This window comes from Oculina patagonica, chromosome 4 (assembly GCF_052425735.1).
Source record: "Oculina patagonica isolate OP01 chromosome 4, crgOcupat, whole genome shotgun sequence".
NCBI lineage: Eukaryota > Metazoa > Cnidaria > Anthozoa > Scleractinia > Oculinidae > Oculina > Oculina patagonica.
Genome location: NC_135761.1, coordinates 28,782,482 through 28,789,677, shown reverse-complemented (window position 1 = coordinate 28,789,677; position 7,196 = coordinate 28,782,482). Strand labels below are relative to the sequence as shown.

The following is a 7,196-nucleotide window of genomic DNA, read 5'->3' as shown; positions in this document are numbered from 1 at the left end:
TATTTCCTCTTACCTGGGGTCCCTGTGGTCAGTATGAGATAGTATTTATAGTGTAACCCCGATATAACGATATGCCAAGGGGGCAGTAACATTATATCGTTATATCGAGGAATCGTTATATCGGGGTTCCGTCCCATACATTTTACTATTGCCGGGACATAACATATTCATCGTTATATCGGGAATATCGTTATATCGGGGTTCCACTGTATTTTGAAAGGAAAATTATCACTTTCTAACTGCCAAAATAGATAAAGAAATACACAATGAAAAAATTCTATTAAAATTTGAGAGTTTTCTTGAATTGGGTGTCCTGTGGTAAAAGATCCAAACTTAAAAAGTGAAATTTGGGCATGTTCCCCTAAACGGATTTTGGGGGATTTTTAGTATGTTGCTAAGCAGACCACCCTGGAATGTATGGCAATGGAAAAAATTCTGTTGCTATTTGTTTGATCTGGACCCTCCAAAACTCATAGATTGACTGGACTATTTGTGTGAGCAATTGGTACAGGTGTTTTAACTCACGGCAAATTAGCACTTCTTCCAGTTCCCTTTGATGATTTCTTTGTTTTTGAAAATATATTCCTCGAGATAGCACAACTTGATTTGGTATAAAATCAAAACACCACTTGGAGTAAAATTAGTACCAACATGAACAGAACACGATATCCATATGTTGACAGCTCAACAGCCAGGCCATATGAAGTGCTGCACTGTGCTACATAAGCCGGATCATCGTTCGAAAATGCACCATTATCAGGGCACAATGCCTTGGTAAAGTCAATGGAGAAGGGTTATAAACAGCATGGAATGACATGTGTTTGAAAAGAGAGGCTTGTGATAAAGCAATAAGTGGTAAGTATTAGCTTTCTAATAAACTCTTGCACATCTTTGAATTTGTCGGTTGATGACAGAAAGTTGTTTTGCGGAACGATGTTCTTGTTCTTTTCTCTTTTTCCATAGGAATTAAAAACGTCACATTTTTCTTCAGTGCACTAAGTGCTCAATGGCGCAAGAAAAGTTGAGGAAAAAAACGAGCAAACAGGGATGGCGATGGCAGCAACAACAGACAAAATAATACCACCCAGTCAAGTTGCCAAAAGCGCCACACAGGAATGGATTTCCAATTACCCTGCTTTAATAAATGACAAATTATGTCCGTCACTAAACTACTGAATTGCTCTGACTACCCCAAATAGAGCATCCGCCAGCCCAATTGCTATTCACCGTGCACTACTGGACATAAATGTGGACACCACAGCAAAACAGGTACACCAATATTTATTTTAACACTAAACTTGTCTGTTTGAGTTGCTTTACAACATTTGATGATTAAAAGTATTAGATGCTTCAAAGCACGGCTTGGAGATTGCTAACTCGAAGCACACGCTTCAAAGTAGGGCCTGTGATTTTGAAGTGCAATGAAACGATAGTGCGTGCAAAGACGTTAAGGTAAAATAATCAAGCTAAATGGGTAAAAAGCGTTTTTTTTTAAGTATCAAACACTTTACAGCGAAACCAAAGAATTGCCCATCAAGCTAAGGAAAACTACATTTGTTGGAAAAAAACTTAAGCCACTTCTCTAACCTGTCTACGAAATGACTTGCTCAATTTCAACATGGGGTAAAGGGCATATGACTTGGACTGAGTTGAATTTAGTTTTTCTACAAGCTCAAGTTGATCAAGCAATACGATTTATATTTGTTAGGTGCCCTGCTACGAAGGCAAAGAATCTGCTGCCATGAAAGAACTGTTCCAGGTGCTTAAAGATCACAAGAATCCCATGATACAAGAACTAGTAAACAATTCTTATGAAAAGTGATTTCAAAGAGAAATAGAAACACATTTTGGCGATTGTGATGTTGATTGCGATTGTGGCAAAGAGAAAATTGCAAGATGTTGCCTGATTAATCCTTCCTACAGTTCCACGCTCAAAAGCTATGGTCAAACTTCAAGACATATTAAGGTGATGATTGATCTGATTGGATTTGATGATGCAATCCAAAGCATCGGAGAAGAGGATGACGAAGTACGGCTAGTGTGACCATCCTTATCAACGACATCGGCAGACTCCAGACGAGCTACCAGCTCCGACGCCTGGATCCGTTCACAGACCACACGATTTCAACGAGAAGGAAAAGAACAGGATAATGACCATAAACCTCGAAGATAGTGAAAGTGACATGGAGTTGAGCGAAGAAGAGCAGCCAATGGCAGAAGAAGACCTCATTGAGGAGGAACAAGACGAATCAGATTCTCAGCCAAGTAGATGGGAAAAAAGCATCGAGAAGATTTCGGAGCTTCAAGATCGGCAGCCATGCCATAGTCTAAAGAAAAGGCAACTCGGGCTCATTGCGTCCGGAGTGAAACGCCCTACAAAGGAGATCGAAAACGAAGCCCAGCGAGCTAGAGAGCTAATTCAAGACGAGACGAGACAACACTGGATTTCCATCGGAAAGACAAGAAGAAGACAAGAAGATGCACACTTGCTTAAGACGGTGGAGAGCCCATATCATTCCACTATTGAACAGTCAAGGGAAGATTACTTCGCCAAAAAGAAAGAGCAAGAGCAAGAGATGTTGGAAGAGAAGGCCGCCAAATAGTACGAAAATGAATGGGTTTGGGAAAAGGAGAAGGAGCTTCGACAGCTACAAGAGCAGGAGGAGGCAGCAAAGGAAGAGGACGTCAAACGTGCCTTGGAGTACATGAAAGGAGTCACCTCAGCAGCACTGAAGTTAAACTTTAAGAGGGAAGAGTTGCCAGGACTCAGTTAACTTGTTATTGCAGAGAGAAGAACAAGAGCTATCAGCATGAAGTGGCTTTCGACACAACAGGCCTAAATGGTTAAGAGTGTGTGGGAAGAAGACTTGTTCATCACTCGGTCCTCACAGCCATCGACGGTCCTTTCACAGCTCCGTTCTCAAGTACCCAGCCAAATGAGCCCCCCAAAGAAGAGAACCAAGAAGAAAGTGAGCCAATTGGAAAGAGTGCCAAAACGGGGGCGCATTACACATTTCTATTCCCCCCAGCCAACAAAGCAAGCATTGAACTTTTGCAATGAAGTGAATATCGAAAAAGCTTGTATCGTGATAGTTTGTGTTCACTCCAAATATGAAAGGACCTCTCTAAACAATTTCATGTAAATAAAAGTCCTAGCGTAATCAAAACATGTTTTCTAAGATTAATTTCGTTTACAAAATTACGTCAAGAACAAAGACTTTGTAGTTTTGACAGTTACGTCCAAGAGTAAACTAAAGAACTTCATTAATACCTTGATATAGTTGGTTTAAATTTAGTTACCGAAGAAATATTCCACAATTAAGTAAGCCGTTTACGTATTGTCAGGTTTGATTCAATAAATGGATTGTTTACATCATGTAAAAGACAAGCATTTCATTTTTGGTCGATTTATATTTCTAAACGTGTACGCTAATAATTAAAGTCAAGTCAACAGCAAACTCGCGTATTGTCTTTAGTCGTCTAGGTAATCACAAATTGGGCGGATTCGAATTCTAAGGACAATCTTTTGCGATCATGCGGCAATGTTCTAAGGGTCTCCAGTTCACTGATTGTAGCACACCAAGTTCTTCTCGGAGATGTCCAATCGTTGTACTGGCGAGGGAGATTGTGGCTAGAAATTGGCTATTTCTTGCAATATCGCGATCCTCCAGCTTTATGGCGATAAAAAGACAGGCCAGGATCAGCTCTCTAAATGTAGACCTTTTTCTGTTTGAAGTTTTTTTCAAGTGTCGCCAACAAAGCTGTTTCTTTCGAGTAGTCGCAGTCACACATTTCTTCCAAAAATTCCCCAGCAAATTTTAGATCGCCTAAAGACAGGGCGGGATGTTTTTCTGTTTAATCCTGCGCAGCAAAAAAAGAGGCAAAATGTTCTGTGCCGTCCGAATTTGTAGCGAGAAAACATTTGCAAGCATGCTTTTGGAACTTAAAACCGATTGTGATTGGCAGAGCCATAACCAATCACTGCCAATTTGTCTTCCTCTGGAGTGAACATCACATTTTTTCTTCTAGTGCCAATTTCTGTCTGTCCAGCCATGATGTAACTGAATGACACAGAAAGGAGGGAGATGGAGAAAAAAGCATCATTTACTGGAAACTGTTAATGCTTTACATTCGTTCCAGATCATGTGGAATGAAATATGCCTTTGAGGCCATGAGGATAATAACATGTGTGAAGGCTCTTTATACAGAAAAAACAGCCCATCGAATTATCCATGGACATTTTGCGAATGTTAGAGGTGGCAAAGGTAATAACTATGCAAATGACTTAAGAATGGAAATGACAGTCAAAGCAGAAAAGACAATATTGAAAGGGATGTGTGACAACAAAACATTGAAGGCAGTATCCTACGCCTTCATTCCACCCAGCATACACACACCACCACACAGGAAACAGTAATTAAAATGATCAAGATATTGCATGAAAAGCAGCCATTTCAGTGTCAACCAGCAGGGTCCCTCAAATCATTTCCACACATTTCCAAAACCCCACTAGATCAACTTGATGTCACATCTCTATCTGAGTGGTTGCGGGGTGTGATGATGAAGTTGACCATGAGGGCTAAGCTGGGGATGTTGTGGAAGACACTTGTCAATAACACAAGTTTACCATAGCATGGTCGAAATTCCTTTCTGGTTATGCACCACCCAAATCCGTTGTCTAGTTTGTATTGAAACCTAATTTGAAACTATGCATTTTGCTTTTGTAGCATGTGAAGACCATGAAGAAAGTTGATTTTGCTCTCACTTTACTCTCACTTTACCTGGATAACATGGCTGGTGCCAAATCCAACGTGGACGACAGCAACGAAGACGAACCTACCCTCGCCGTACTGAGAGATATGTTAGCTGATCCACAGCTAGCTGTGAAGAATATCTCAAAGGAAAACCGAGTTAACAAATTGTCTGTCCTAGGGGACAGCTAGCAGTGAAAAGGACATTATTATTATTTTTTATTTTTATTTTTTTTTATTGATAGTCACACATATATAATTATATTACAATGCAATTAATGGTAAAACTACGTAATAATAGATTACAGTGGAGAATTAAAGAGAAGGAAAAAAAAAAGATCTGAGAAGGAGTATGGATACTCCGTATACAAGTTTTAACCTAAGTTTTCTAGCATGTACTTACGTAAAATTCTACTTACAAAGTCTGTGATAAGGAGAGACTTATTATGCAATTTATTCGTATAAATAAAATAGCGGGCATATAGCAAGGTAAAATTACGTTTTTTCACTAGCTTCTTATTAGGTAGGTTGGAAGTAACCCCAAATAAATATTCCTGAACTGACGGCATGAAGATAGACTGATTGCAGTTATTAAACCATTGCACCACTTTTGACAAGAAGTCTTTAGTAAAATGACAATTTGAGAAGGTGTGTTCTATCGAATCTGGTTCTCCACAATATAAACACCCACTGTCGTCTTTAATACCAAAAATGCAGAGTTCTTTTTTAGTAACAACAACTCGATGCAGAAATTTAAATTGGAATTCTCTCAGCTTGTTTTCTTTGGAAACCTGTTTAAGTGATTTGAAAAGGACATTATGTTCAGGAACCACTGAGTCAGGCATCAAGATATCACTCAGGAACAAACTGTCTGTCCTAAAGGTAAAGGATGGTGAAAAGTGACATTTAAATCATACCGTTTGTCAGAACTTTTTTTTACTGATTCAAGCTTTTAAATTTTTGACAGGAACAAATTGGCCGCCCTTAAGGGTGGTGAAAAGTGACATTTTAATCATACTGTTTCACAGAACTTTTTCACTGATTGAAGCTATTAGATTTCCGTCAGAAACAAATGCTGCCTGCTTCTATAACTCACAAAGGTGTTAGGACATTTGATAGAGAAGCTTAACACGATAAGGAATGTTACACCAGGATATAAACGAGAGCGAGCACCATTGTCAACGATAGTAAGTTCAGCGGATCCATAGCAAAAACGTTAACATTTGAGAATGCAACATCTGAAGCTCAGACAAGTCAAGATTGTCCTGATGTAGCATCAGCTCGTGTCTCTATGGGAATTGCGAGAGAACAAAAGTTTTTTTTTCCTTTAATTGCAAAACACAGAAAAAACCACTTACAGTTCACTTACTTACATTGCTTACGGGACAATTACCTACATCACTTACTGGATAATTACTTACAATACAATTGCTTACGTTACTTACACTACATTAAGTTACATTGTATTAATTAATTAATTAATTAATTAAAGAGACTACTTACATACAATACACGTTACTTACAATATTAACAAAGTGCAACACTTAATAAGGTTGACCTACAAATACAATTATTAGAGAACGAAAGTTAAAGGACAATCAGTGGGACTTGCCATCAGTGCTCTCTCCTCCGCAGAGGCCTTTCGTGTTCCATATGGGCTGCGGAATGGGGATAGGTGTATGGTGAAAAGTAAGTGCGCGGAGCCTAGAGAGAATCGAGAATCCCATAGTCCCCCTGCGCTCTCCCTATTTTTCATTTTTCGTGTTGTCGCCTTCTCCCCCCGTGTTTTTCGCCTTCCCTCACTAAAGGAGCCCCTGCAGAGGAGAGAGCTATCAGTGAGAGCTGAGCAGTGTTAAATTTGGGAAGCAGAAGGGCGTGGTCAGAAATATGGCCTGATTACATTGGGCATCACAAGTGGACATTTTGAGGCTACAACTGTTTCCAAACTTTACAATATCAGATCTTAAAAGATGAACATAAATTAAGATAACATAAATTAACTAAAATAGGCAAAAAAACTACCCAGAATAGAAATAAACTACACAAGCTTAGTTTCAAAAAAATGACAAGGTTGTACATAAAAGAAGACACAAGTAAAATGATGAAAAGAGCTCACTTAAAATCAGACGAGCCCTCTCTTTTGACATGTCACGCTCAAGACTTTTTGTCCTGGCTAACAGGCAGTGGTGGTGGTTGTAAAAGTAATCGGCAAGCACAGCAAATTGTCAGCAGGTGCTTGAAATTTCTTAAACTCTGCTGCGAAGAAGACGAGGATCTTACATTTGAAATCGTTGACTTTAGTCTATATTCGCCTAATCTTCTTTTCAAATTTGTTGACATGATGCGAGATGAGTGGAATCTCTGGCATGCAGGGCGCATTGGCTACTTGGACGCCATTGCAGAAATGGGAGATTTTAGTTCTCAGTCCCGCAAACAGGTATCGAT

General features: G+C 39.3%; 1 long non-coding RNA gene across 1 annotated transcript; it reads left to right on the top strand.

The window, feature by feature from the left end:
• The first annotated feature begins 4,175 nt into the window (after positions 1-4,175).
• LOC144649574 (uncharacterized) lies at positions 4,176-4,981 on the top strand. The gene is made up of 2 exons (XR_013569915.1): positions 4,176-4,265; positions 4,728-4,981. It is a non-coding gene; the product is annotated as an uncharacterized LOC144649574 (long non-coding RNA).
• Positions 4,982-7,196: the final 2,215 nt, after the last annotated feature.